General features: G+C 44.9%; 1 pseudogene; it reads left to right on the top strand.

The window, feature by feature from the left end:
• Positions 1 to 613: 613 nt before the first annotated feature.
• LOC109453137 (large ribosomal subunit protein eL28 pseudogene) lies at positions 614 to 12,599 on the top strand (annotated as a pseudogene).
• The last annotated feature ends 348 nt before the right edge of the window (positions 12,600 to 12,947 follow it).

The raw sequence follows: 12,947 nt of genomic DNA, 5'->3' as shown, positions 1-12,947 counted from the left end.
TCGGTGCCTCCTTAAATTTTGCCCCCAGGCAAGTGCCTCTCACATCTTCATGGTCCTGGCCTTTCCGTGGGGAATGGATGCCCCGCCATCCAGGCAAGCTCCCGACTAGACCAACCAACATGGCAGAGAAGCTACCATTTCTCCCAACACCTGTGTCTCAGAGGGCCGGAAGCAATTCCTTTACTGGCCCTTCTCAATCCAGGCTCACTGGAATCTCTCAAACTTCATACCTTCATAAAGACTTCTGAAACAAGAAAACTCCGACTTCTGAAACCCAACATGGGAAGAGAGTCACTGAATTACAATAGAGCTTTTCTTATACATTACACTAGACCAAATTATTCTACGTACCGTCAGAAACCACATTCATAGTACATAAAGGTTTGCTGTTCTGATAAAGGTCTTGAAAAGACAGGAGGAGATGTACGGGTATTATTAGCTTCATTATTATCAACCACCACCATCACTTGCTGGCTGCCATTCATGGAGCTGAGGGCTCTGCATGTTTTAATATGCTTAGTTCCCGGCAACCCTGATGGCAAACCTGAGTTTGCACTGGCCATGCAGCTGAGCTGGGAGATGAAATCAGATTGGACTGCAAAAACCACATACCATGGAGCTTGGAGGTAAGTGTGGTTTTACTCTTTCTTGCACAATTGACTGGCCTAGCTCTGTGCAGGGATGCTGAGACCAGGGCTGAAGGTTGGCCAGGCGGCTGCAATCATGGCACTCCACCACCATCACCACCATCCCGCCCCCCATAAGCCTGAGGACCTGCAGCTGAGGGCCCCTGAATGTGACCCAGCAGAGGCAGGTTCCCCAGCTACATGGCCACGGGAAGGGGCAGGGCTCCTACTCTGCTGGGCGGCCCTGGACACAAAGGTGTACCCAGAACCAGAGTCTGCTTCCTCTACATAATGCCTTCAGAGAAGTCGGCAACAGGAGCACTGATTTTTAATTCTGAGTCCTTCTGCAAAAATAATCAAGACTTGCTGTCTGAGCAGCAGGATAAACAGATCTCCAGTTTAAAAAGAGGAAAGGAGGGGTGTGGGGAAGAACCTTGGTTGTCACAGCTGGAAATTTAAGCATTAGGAAAAGCGTCTCTGTGTGTCATGTTCCCAGCCTGCCGAGAAGTCAGCCAGGTCAAGGCAGTGACCAGCCCTGGCTCTTCACCTTCCCTTCCTGGCGTACCTTCTATGTGTGGGCGCCCTGGCTTTGTCACTCTCTTCCTCCCTTTTCGCCCCTCAGCAAGCCCCAGGGGGTGTTTGCTCATAGTATGCTCACCTCCATTCCTTCTTAGCCGTTCTCTCAGCTTTTCACTTTGTATTATGCCAAGAGCCCCTAGATGTACTGTCTGCTTCCCCAGCCAAACCTCTTTTATAAATTAACCTCTATAATGGGGTACATGAACCATTTCTTCCCCCAAACCTTTAGCATTACAGAGAAGTCTCAAGTCCCCCTGGACACCTAGATCCCAATCCATGGCTACTCCTCAACCTTACAAAAAGTAACCACTGAATCTGTATATACTTTATCTGACTTTTTTCTATGCTTTTGCAACATACATGGGACTCCATTAAAACTAGGTAGTATTCATTGCTTTTATGAGTTTTGTTGATATTTTAAATGTAAACTATACATATATTGTTCCATAGATTTTTTTTTACTGAACAATACATCTTAGAAATCTATTTGCATGCCCATATGTCCAATTCAGTTGTTAAAAATTGCTGTTTAAAACTCCATGCTGTGAAGGTGCCTCAATCTATTAAGTTTCTGCTACTACAAAGGCTGCTGAGATGATTCTCTGGGCACACAGATGTTTCTGGAGGGTAGGTAAGGCAGAAGGACTTGCTGGGCTGCAGGGCTTGCACATTTCTGGTTCTAAACGACACCGCCAGGCCCTCCAAAGCAGGCGCACCAACGTGTGGTCCAGCCGCATCTGAGAGCAGTGCCCTGGTGGCCTCGTTAGTACCTGCTACGATCAGACTTGTAAATTTTTGCCCATTTGATGGGTGACAAATATTATCTCATTTAATTTGCGTTTCTCTTAAGATTGGACAGGATTGGCACCTTTTTTTTTGTAATAAATTTACAATCCATCTCCCACGCCTCTTTTGTGAATTGCCTGTTTATATTCTTAGCCCATTAAAAAAAATGAATAGTTTCTTTTGAAATCATTTGCTTCCCTGCTTGAGCACAGAGCAGGAGCTCTGGACATGCGGGATCTCAAGCCACCCATTCCCTTTGTAGGTGGACACAGCAGCTTTGGGCTCCGACACATTCCTTTAGAAGGGATCAAATATCGCCCCTTCTGTGAAGCCTTCTCAGTATTCCCATGGCCTTTGGGGATCGCTGATCCTGAAGCTGGCAGTGACATAAGCTAGTACCATTGACAGGAGCCCCTTGAAGTCTGGGGACCCTGGGACACACTGCACCTCAGGCCCCACAGCACTGCCTCAGGGGTCTTTTCACAACCAGCTGGGACTTCCTCCCCAAAGCTGTGCAGCACTAGTGCGCTGGTCCCAGCCACGGACTCAGCCCAGGGTACAGGGTTCTCTGGGCTTCACTTGCCAGAGCCTTTCCCAGCTGAGTGCCTACTGTGTGCAAGTCCTCAGCAAAGTGGCCCATGTCACACCTTTGTTTAACACCACTACTTACAGTTGCCAATACCAGGTTCCACGACTTGCTTCAAACCTCCCAGCAGGGCCCTAGCAAGACTGGGATTCGAACTCGGGTCAGCCTGCCTACAGTGTCCATGCTTTGCTGATGGTCCTAGCTGCACTCCCGGGCTGGCTGCTCCTGGAAGCTGAGCTGAGTGTAGCCAGTGTGTTCAGGATCCAGCCACAGCACCCGGCACCCCCACCCAACACCCATGCCCTCTCTACGGCATTTGTGTCACCAGTCCATGGCCTTAGCCACTGGAGGCAGAGCCCTGGGGAGCCTTGCCTTCCCCCTCCCATGGTCCCATCTCAGAGGATGCTGAGTAACAGGTACACATGGGGAGAGCCATCTTGAGCCGAGAAAGCCTTGGTGAGGGTCAGAGACAGCCAGGGTCCCACCCACCCTGTGTGCCCCTGCTCTGAGAGCCCACTGAGAAAGAGAGGCAGGGTTCCTGAAGGTTGACAGACCAAATTTTACTCAAATTCCAATAAATTTTCCACTTAATATTAACATTTAATACTGAAAAATCCTAATGGTGACCTGATTCCCTTTTTTGAATTCCAGCCCTCTCAGATAGCCTCTTTCTCGAGGTGACAAGCTGGTGGCACCTGAATTCATTACTGCCTGATTAATTATGCTGCCTTTGTACAAGGGAACAGGGGACTTCAATCGGGCCCAGCCACCATCCCCAGGCCTCTGTCTCATCAGGCCGGCTGCTGCCAGAGAAGCTGGCCCCACGCCTGATGCTGGAGCAACTGGGAAGCTGGGAGTGGTGGCTGGTTAGAGGTGGCTGCCAGAAGTCAGAGGGCCTGGGATTTGGGGCCCTTTCTGCAGAAAAAGGGGGGGCATAAAAAAAGGGCATTGGGTGGTCGAAGAAGGAAGGGTGAGTCAGAGGCCGCAGAGTGGAAATTTCTGCTCTGTCCTAGGAGGGGTAGCAACCAGGAGACCCTCTCCTGGATCCTTTGAAGCTGGGTACCACCCCTTCAGGACAGAGCACTGGGTCTCAGAAGTTACTGTTTAGAGCAAAGGTATCCCTTGGGATGCATGGTCACTTTGGCGAAGTCCAAGGTGTACATACCAGCTACCCAGTCATGTGTGTGGCACAGCTCTAGTGGGCATCCATTCAGTGTCTCAACATCTGGGGTGGGGGTCATGGCAGCTCCAGGGTTCGAGGCAGGGTGAGAACCACTACCTCCCAATTTGCTGGTTTGTTACCCTGCCAGGGCGCTCCCACTATGGCCCTTTGTCCTGTGTTTCTGCATTTGTCAAAGTCTGCAAAGTTGTGAAACAGTCACACTTGAAGAGTTGTAGAGTGATGTGTTTTTTCAAAGATAAAGTAACTAAATATCTTTGCAAATGTCAGTTCCCCACCCCTACCCTGAGTCCGCACAGTGTGGAGCAATAGGAGGAGCACAGGACAGCCTGAGCGCCCCTTGGGTCTTGACCTCAGCAGCTCTGTGTGACCATGGCCAAGTTACCTAACCTGTCTGAGCCTTGGTTTTCAGGGACAGCACTCTGTGCCCACAAGGTGGTTGTGAAGGTTAAATAATAGAACACACATGAAGTCTTTGTTTTTGTCCCAGGAGGTTCCGACGTCCTGATATGAGTCAGCTTGATCCAACTGTTTTGGTGCCACTTTGTCAAAGCTGAGTAGTGCAAACCAGAAGTGCTGGTTTTCATTACTAAGCGGTGTGTGAATTCATCATCCCATCCCAAAGCTTCAGGGACTGGGAGAGCATGCATTATAGGGCAATTTTGTAAAACCTTGTTTCTAGGCCACAACAGAGCATTCCACACCCTACCAGCTTTGTCCCACCCAGCTTGCCCTCCCTGGAGGCTTCCCCAGCCTCCTCCCAAGCCACCTGGCAGGTGTGGTCACAGGAGCACCCCTCCAGGGTGGGGAGGGAGGATGCAGGTCCCAGGAAGACCCGAACAGTTGCTCATGTCCTAAGGAGAGGGGTGTGTGTGCAGAGGTGTAGCCTGGGAAGCCATAAAGAGTTGGCAATGGTTCAAGGGCACCAGGACATGGGGTGGTAGCATCACCAATCAGAAGCCAGGACTGCAGTTCAGTGAAGGGAGAATTCTAGGTCCAGGCTGGTCAACAGCAGTCACGCGTCCAGCACTAGGAATCTTCAGCCTATTGGAACACCCCCACTCAGACCTGAGAGGCAGACCCAGTTCCCTAGGCAGGGCCTGGCTGGAGCATCTGAGCCTCTACTTGGAGCCCTGCCTGTGCCTAGAGCACACAGGTTGTCTTACCAGAGAATGGGTGCCTGGCTCCCAGAAAGAAAGATCTAGTAGCTGAGGTCTCCTGAGGATAGAAGGGAGTGGGGCGGGAGCAGGGAGACTGAGCGAAGTCCGTCCAAGGGAAAATGGGGCAATAGCCTCCATAGCATCTCAGTTTTCAGAAGTTGAGCCCACAAGGTTCAAACACTGGAGGTTTTAAAAGTTAATTTGGAAAGATATAAAACATACCAAAGCAACTTAATGACTTGACCTTCAGACCAAAGCAGCAGCCACCTTCCTTAGGTGTCCAGGTGTCTAGACTCATGCTCAGTGCCACCCAGGACTTCTGATACCCCCATTTAACTTACTTGGGGAAACAGCATGGAGGCTGTTCGAGAGCATTTTTCTCAGTACGGGAGACTGGTCTCTCCTGATCTGTGGCTGTCAACCGGCCAAAGGGCCTCTGAAAAGACAGGGAAAAGAACAGACAGTAGGGCAGGGCTCTCACTTGCTACCCTTTTGGAATTATAATACGTCCATTATATTAGTAAGAGATTAAGGTATTTGCCTGAAGGTAAAAGACCAACTACTATGGACTGAATTGTGTTGTCTGTACCTCCCTCCCCTCCACCCCAACAACCAAAATTCAGCTGTTGAAGGCCTAGCTCCTAATGTGATGGTATTTGGAGATGGGCTGTTTGGGGGAAGTGGGGTTGGGGTTAGGGGGTGTAATTAGAGTTAGATGAACTCAAGAGGGTGAGGTCCTCATAATGGAATTAGTGCCCTTACCAGAAGAGACACCAGAGAGCTTGCTCCCTCTGCCATGTGAGGACAGTGAGAAGGTGGCCATGTGCAAGCCAGAAAGAGAGCTCTCACCAGAACCCAATCATGCTGTCACCCAGCCTCCAGAACTTTGAGAAAATAAATTTCTGTTGTTTGAGCCCCTCAGTCTATGGTATTTTGTTATGGGAGCCTCAGCTGACTAAGACACCAACAAATGGACTTCTGCTCTCTTTCTTCCTGTCTAGTCTTGAAGCCACACTGTTGGTCAAGGGGACAGTGAGTGCTGAATAGCTGAGTACCTTGCACCAGAGCTATCTCACAGACCAGTTCAGTTCCTAATGATTTGCATCCGGAAACTGTCAAAGAAATGCTAGGACCCTGAGACCAGAGGATCACCCCCAAGGACGAAGGCCTTCACTCACCTTCCCATGCTCAGTCTTATCATCTGCCAGCGCTGGTGCAAAGTCCCAAAGATAGGGAGGTCAAGGGGTGAGCAGGGGTGGAGGAGGCAACCAGCCTCCAACCTCATCCAGGATATCTGGTCATTTTAATCCATCAGTATAGCAAATGCAGAGCCTGAAATGTGTGTCCCCCCCCTCGCCCCTGTCCCCTCATGTTGCTTCACAAATGCCACCCCCAAGCACAAGGGCTCCATCGGTATGGAAGAAGATCTCCAGGACACCTACTTCTTAGCTGCCTGGTATGCCAGGAAGAACACTGGATCAAGAGTCAGAAAACTTGGCATCTACAGGTCAGCTCCTCAATTCCTAAGCTGGGGCCTCAAGTCAAGTTACTTAACCTCTCTGTGCCTTAATTTCCAGTCTTTAGAGTGCATCAATACATCCCATGTTAGGTTATTATGAGAGTCGATGAGATAACAAGGAATGGGAGCTCTAAAAAGGTTGGTTTCCTTTTCTTCTTTTCCTACCCTGCCGCTGTATCTGCCCATTTGCTCCTAATTTTATAGGTATTTCACAAAGTTCACTGACTGGGGAGAAAAATCTTTCTTCTTTCTTTCTTCCTTCCATCCTTCCTTCCTTCCTCTTGTTTGAGATGTCAAAGTATTTTGGAAAGAAAATTGGTCTTAGGTCAGAAAAAAGAAAAAAGCAATGTTAACTAGCCTGGCACATAGTAAGTGCTCAATAAATGTTTGGGGAAGGGAATAAGGAAGGAACAAAGAAACTTTCCAGGAAGAGTGGGTCGCTCTCTCGTCAGGCTCCTGTGTCTTTGCTACAGTGCACACTCAGAGATTTGGTGTCCTTGCTGCATGTCTGTCTCTCTCTGGTGTTATGAACTCCACTCGGACAGGCACTGCCCAACTCTGAGCCTGACTTCCGGCAAAACTCAGCAAACATGGGGTGAATGGAAAGAAAGCTTCTAGTGCTTAGAATTTCCTCCCTACACATAGATCACTGACTCAACAGTCTGATTTTCTAGGCTGGAAAGAAGGGCTCTGCACTTGACCATTTGAGTATAGATGACATAGTGGATAAGACAGAGTGGGACCCTGCTTTAAGAAAACGAGTTGCCTCAAAGACATGCTGGAACAGTCAATTGGATTCAATAAAAGTAAAAAAAATACATTTTCCATTAACTATCATTGACAGTGGCAAATTTGTGTGGTCACATTAGAAATATTCATCTTTCTGTCTCCCAACTATCTCTCTAGTCATTGTTTAAATGGTATATTTTTTTCCACCTTTGCACTTTTTACCTTTCTGATCTTTATGCCCTAAGGTGTGTGTCACTATGTAGCTGGTTATTTATCCTGTCTGACAATTTTTGTAGTTTGATGGCAATGTTTAGTTCATTTACATGTAATTTAATTATTTATATATTTAGGTTTAAATCTATAATGTTTCTATATCTTTTTCTATTTATCTCACCTTATTTACCTTCTTTTGGAAAAATTATTTTCATGTAATTTCCTTTCTATTATTAGTTTATTAGTTATATATTTTTACCATTCCTTTAGTGGCTACACCCTAGAGATTATGTTATGGATTGAATCATGTCCCGTCCCCCTGCAAATTCATATATTGAAGCCCTAGCCACTCAGTATGACTGTATTTGGAGACAGGGCCTTTATAGAAGTAATTAAAGTTAAGTGAGTTCCCAAAGGTAGGGCCTGATCCAATAGGATTGGTATCCTTATAAGAAGAGACACCAGAGAGCTCTCTCTCTCCCTCCCTCCCTCCCTCCCTCCCTCCCTCCCTCCCTCCCCCCCCTCCCTCCCTCCCCCCCCTCCCTCCCTCCCTCCCCCTCCCTCCCTCCCTCCCTCCCTCCCTCCCTCCCTCCCTCTCTCTCTCTCTCTCTCTCTCTCTCTCTCTCTCTCTCTCTCGATGACATGGTAAGACCATCTGAAAGCCAGGAAGACAGCCCTCACTAGAGCCTGACTAGAACACTGATCTCAGACTTCTAACCCCCAGAGCTGTGAGGAAATAAATTTCTGTTGTTTAAGCCACTCAGTCTATGGTATTTTGTTATGACAGCCCAAATGGACTAAGACAGATTACAACATGCATCTTTAACTTATTAAAATCTAAAATAAATTAGTAATTTTACTAGTTCTAGAACAATGGAAGGACCTTGACATGTCTTAACTCTATTCATTAGTTCCCACTTTTTGTTCTATTGTCAGACATTTTAATTCTTACATATATTTTGCTAAAAATCCCTTCTATATGTATTTAAAGTCCTATAAGACATTATTTTTGTCACTATCCATTTAGATTTACTCACTTATTTACACTCTCTGTTGTTTCTGCATTCACTTCTTTCTGCATTTCTGAAGTTCATCTGTGATAATTTTCCTTCTGCCTAAAGAATTTTGTTTAGTTTATCTTTTAGTGCATATTTGCTAGTGACAAATGCTCTCATATTTTGTCTATTTAAAAATATCCTCAACTGAACTTCATTATTGGTGAGTATTTTTATTGGTTATAGAATTCTGGATCGGCTTTTCAATGCTGTAAAGATGTTATTTCATTGTCTTCTGGCTTTCATGGTTTCTGTTGAAAAGTTAGCTGTAAGTGCTGTGGTAGCTCCAAAGAAGGTAACCTGTCATTTTACTTGGCTACTTTTAAGATTATCTCTTACTCTTTGGTTTTCAGTAGTTTTACTATAGCATGTCTCGGTGTGACTTTCTTTGTATTTATACAGCCTAGGGTCCTGCAGGGCTTCTTGAATCTTGGAATTATGTCTTTCATTAATTTTGGAAAATTCCTGGCCTTTATCTATTTAGATATTGCTTCTGTTTTATTCTATCTCTTCCTGTCCTCTTCTGGGAATTCAATTACAATTATGCTAGACATCTTCACTATGTCCAAAATATGACATACTCTTTCTATATTTTCCATCTTTTTGTCTCTTTGTGCTCCAGTCTAGATATTTTCTTCTGATGTATCTTCCAATTCACCAATCCTCTCTTTATCTGTGTCTAATCTGCTTTGAACTCATCTAATATATTCTTAATTTTAATTCTATTTTTGTCAATTATAAAATTTCCAATTGATTCTTTTTTTATATATACATTTCTATTCTCTGTTGGAATTTTCCATTTTGTCTTTTATCTCTCTGAATGTATCAATCAGAGGTTATTCTGAAGTCTATACCTGATAACAGTAATAACTAAATTTCCCGTGGGTCAGTTTCTATTATCTATTTCTTCTCTTGGTTTTGGGTCATTTGGTCTTGTCTCCTTGTATGCTTCGTAAATTTTGATTAAATGCTGCATATTGTATATGAAAATTTGTAGAACTAATGTGATACTGTAGATGATGCTATCTTTCTCCATAGACTGTCTTTTTGCTTTTGTAAAACAGTATAGAGGCAGATCATCTTAATCTGGTTTGAATCAAAGTTTTATCTTTGTGACAGTTGATCCTTTTGTAATTTGCCCTTACTGCTAGTATAGGCTTTCAGAGGTCCTAACCAAAAGCCTATGACAGGGCCTCCTTGAGATTGCCAAAGTTTTGCTCAGCTTCTTAGCCTTTAAGTCACTGCTCTTAGAAATAAATGCCTTGAGGAAAATAGTAATACTGTTATGGATGAAATGTTCGTGTCCCCTCCAAATTCATGTTAAAGCCCTAAGCCCGATTTAATGGTATAAGGAAGTAATGTCTTGGGAGGTAATTAGGTTTAGATTTGGTCATGAGGGTGGAGACTCCACGATGGGTTTAATGCTCTTATAAGAAGAAGAAGAGATGCCAGATATTCTTTTCTCTGCCTTGTGAGGACACAGTGAGAAGGCAGCCATCTGTCAGCCAGGAAGAGGGCCCTCACCGAGAGCCAATTATGCCAACATCTTGATCTTGGAGTTTCAACCTCCATAAATGTGAGAGATCAATGTCGGCTGTTTAAGGCACCCAGTCTATGTATTTTGTTATAGCAGCCCAAGCTGACTAAGAGAAGGTGTCAGGCTCATCTTTCTATGCTTCCCTTTTCTCCAGGATCTTATCCTCTCAAGTTCTCACTGCCTGGGTAGATCCCTGATGTTTTCAGACAGATTTTCCGAACTCTTCTAGTTGTTTGAGGTAAGAAGTTTAGTTTGATTCAGGCTAGTGTTCCAGAGCTAGAAGAGGAGGTCTCAGCTATTTCTTTAGCGTAATTTCTCAGCTATAATGATGGTCAGCACAAAAATAAAATTTTGGGGGTATTGGCTTTGGAGTAATAAATTCTATCTGGGTGGGTAAAAACAAAGTACAAATTGATATGGTTAACTGGGAAAAAAAGAAAATTATAGTTTCCTATTAAGGCAAATTATTCTAATTAAATTAGTACAAGGAGCTTTGCAGCAGTCACTGGAAACATACAATATATCACAGCTAACATCCCAATATTTTTCCCATAGTGAAGTGTACCTTTGGTTTATAGCAGCAAGAATTTAGGAGAGCTCCTAGCATTCCCAGCCCTCTGCCAGACTCTGGGTCACACTATAAGATGTTTGCCAGGTCCCTAAGAAGATAATGTGTTTGACTCTGCATCACAGGCCAGGCAAATTCACTCAGCAAACACAGCAACCAAGTTTAAAGATTCTTATCTTTTCCAAAAGTTTCAGAATTTGTTCTTTTAAAGTGCAAACATCCATAAAAACTGAGATGAAAGAATAAGCAGACAAAACAAACATAGTTTTCCATAACAGAGTAGAGACATGATACAGCTCAATACTTGTCAAATGAACACTGCTGTTTTAAGCTTTGCCCTAACAGATGGTTCATGTCATATAGGTGAAAGGGCCATCATGGCATAAATTTCAATCAGAGTATCAGGACGAACTAGTTAACTTCAAGACCAGAGCTGCATACTGTATCTTGAACTGCATGCCCTATAGGAAGAGAGAGAAGACGAGAGCAGTTGGGAAGGCTGAGGGTATTGACTGCAGGCACTCACATTTTGATAAGCAAATGGGCTTTTTTACCAAGTCTGGACATAACTACCAGCAAATGTATAGTTAAGGCTACTACGTGAAATGCCTTGGGAACTAGATGGATGGAGATAAATCTGCAAGCTCAAGAGACCATTCCCTAAGAAGTTTAGAGACTGGTTAATGGGATTATCTTTGGCCTTGAAACACAATTGGGAGAGTCAAGACCAACAGCTTAAGTTGGATTGCTTCAGCTAACAATATAAGAGATGACGACAGGAAGTCCATGGGGGTCTTTCAACACAGAAGAAAAAAATGGTTACAGGCAGGTTATAATCACAGAATCTACTAGGACTAAATGGGTTCTCTTGTAGATCTAGTCTAACCATCTTATCTCATAGAAGATGAGCTGACACCACCTAGGGAACTCCCTTTCATCTGTCAAGACTCGTATCAAACATCAATTCTTCTGCAAAGCCTTCCATGCTTCTATTTGGTGGCTTTCTTCTTTATCATTTTCTAATCTGGAGAGTGAGCTCCATAATTTCAGAAGCTCAAGCAGAGTATTAATCCTAAATAATACTTTTAAAATGTCAAATATCCCATCCGTGTTTAAATTTATAATATTCCTATGAATGTTACCTTTTTCTTTTTACCATTTATTTGATTTAGGATCTAAATGTGATGATTTTCCTTGCAATTAATTATTGAAGAACTGGGTCCTTTGTCCTGGAGTTCCATAAGATCTGGATAGTTTCAATTATGGCCCCACAGTGTTTCTAACACGGTCTCCTACGCTTTGTATTTCCTGAAAGGTGGTAATTGATCTAGATGAGGCTCAACCAGATTCAGGTTTGATTTGTGTGGAGGGGCAGGGGCATGAGGAGTGTCAAGACGACTTCATAATTGGTGCTGAGTTTTTCCATTTGAAGGCGCATCGTGTCAGGTTCAGTTTTCATGGTGTTAGTAGCCATCGCTGGTAATGCTTAGATCCATTAATTAATTAGGAATGCAAAATGATGATGTTCTATATCTCACTCTTCATTTATTATCTGGAAATACTTCTATAAAGAGAAATTTCCCCTCATCTACCATTTAAAACCACTTAACAAGACCATGCTTGTCTCTTTCCATCTCCCGCGGCTGCAACAAGAGGTGTCGCCACGTCCGCACATCTGCAATGGATGGTTGCAGGCGACTGCTCCAGCTTCTTAATCAAAAGGAACAAGCGGACCGACAGCACCAAACCCAGTAATCTGAAGTCCCACAACTCCTTCTGCTACAATGGGCTGATTCACCGCAAGACAGTGGGCGTGGAGCCAGCAGCCCTCGGCAAAGCTGTGGTGGTCATCATGAAGCAGAGATCCGACCAGCGAAAGCCAACCACCTCCTATGTGTGAACCACCATCAACAAGAACGCCCGGGTCACCCTCAGCAGCATCCGGCACACGATCCCAAGAACAACAACCTCCCGGGCCTGCGCAGAGCCAGCGCCATCCTGCCCAGCCAGGAGCCTCTGATGCTGAAGAGGAAGCAGCCTTGCCCCACCCAGAGCTCCTGAGCACCTCCCCCCACCAAAGCAATAACACATAAAGCTCAGCTGATCCCTTTCCCCCCACAAAAGACCATGCTTTCTCTCAAGTTGGAATCTTCCGCCAGAAGATGAACAACTTTAAGCAAACCTTCATTTATTCTTTATTTTCTAGCCAAGAAATAACTGCAAGATGGTGGGCCTGAAGGCTGCAGAAAAGTTGATCTTGCTTGGTTCTTCCCTCACCAGTCCGCTGAGGACCTGCTGCCCTGAGATTTCCTTAAGAAGCCATTGTTCCAGGGCTTTACTCTAAAGGTCTACCCTTTCTCTTTGAAAATGTTTTCTCCGATCATTAAGGGAGTTTCTAATTTGGGGAAC

The sequence above is a fragment of the Rhinolophus sinicus genome, chromosome 8 (assembly GCF_057876585.1).
Source record: "Rhinolophus sinicus isolate RSI-liver-muscle chromosome 8, RSI-T2T, whole genome shotgun sequence".
NCBI lineage: Eukaryota > Metazoa > Chordata > Mammalia > Chiroptera > Rhinolophidae > Rhinolophus > Rhinolophus sinicus.
The sequence above is the reverse complement of the archived record's forward strand: the minus strand, read 5'-3'. Positions and strand labels throughout refer to the sequence as shown.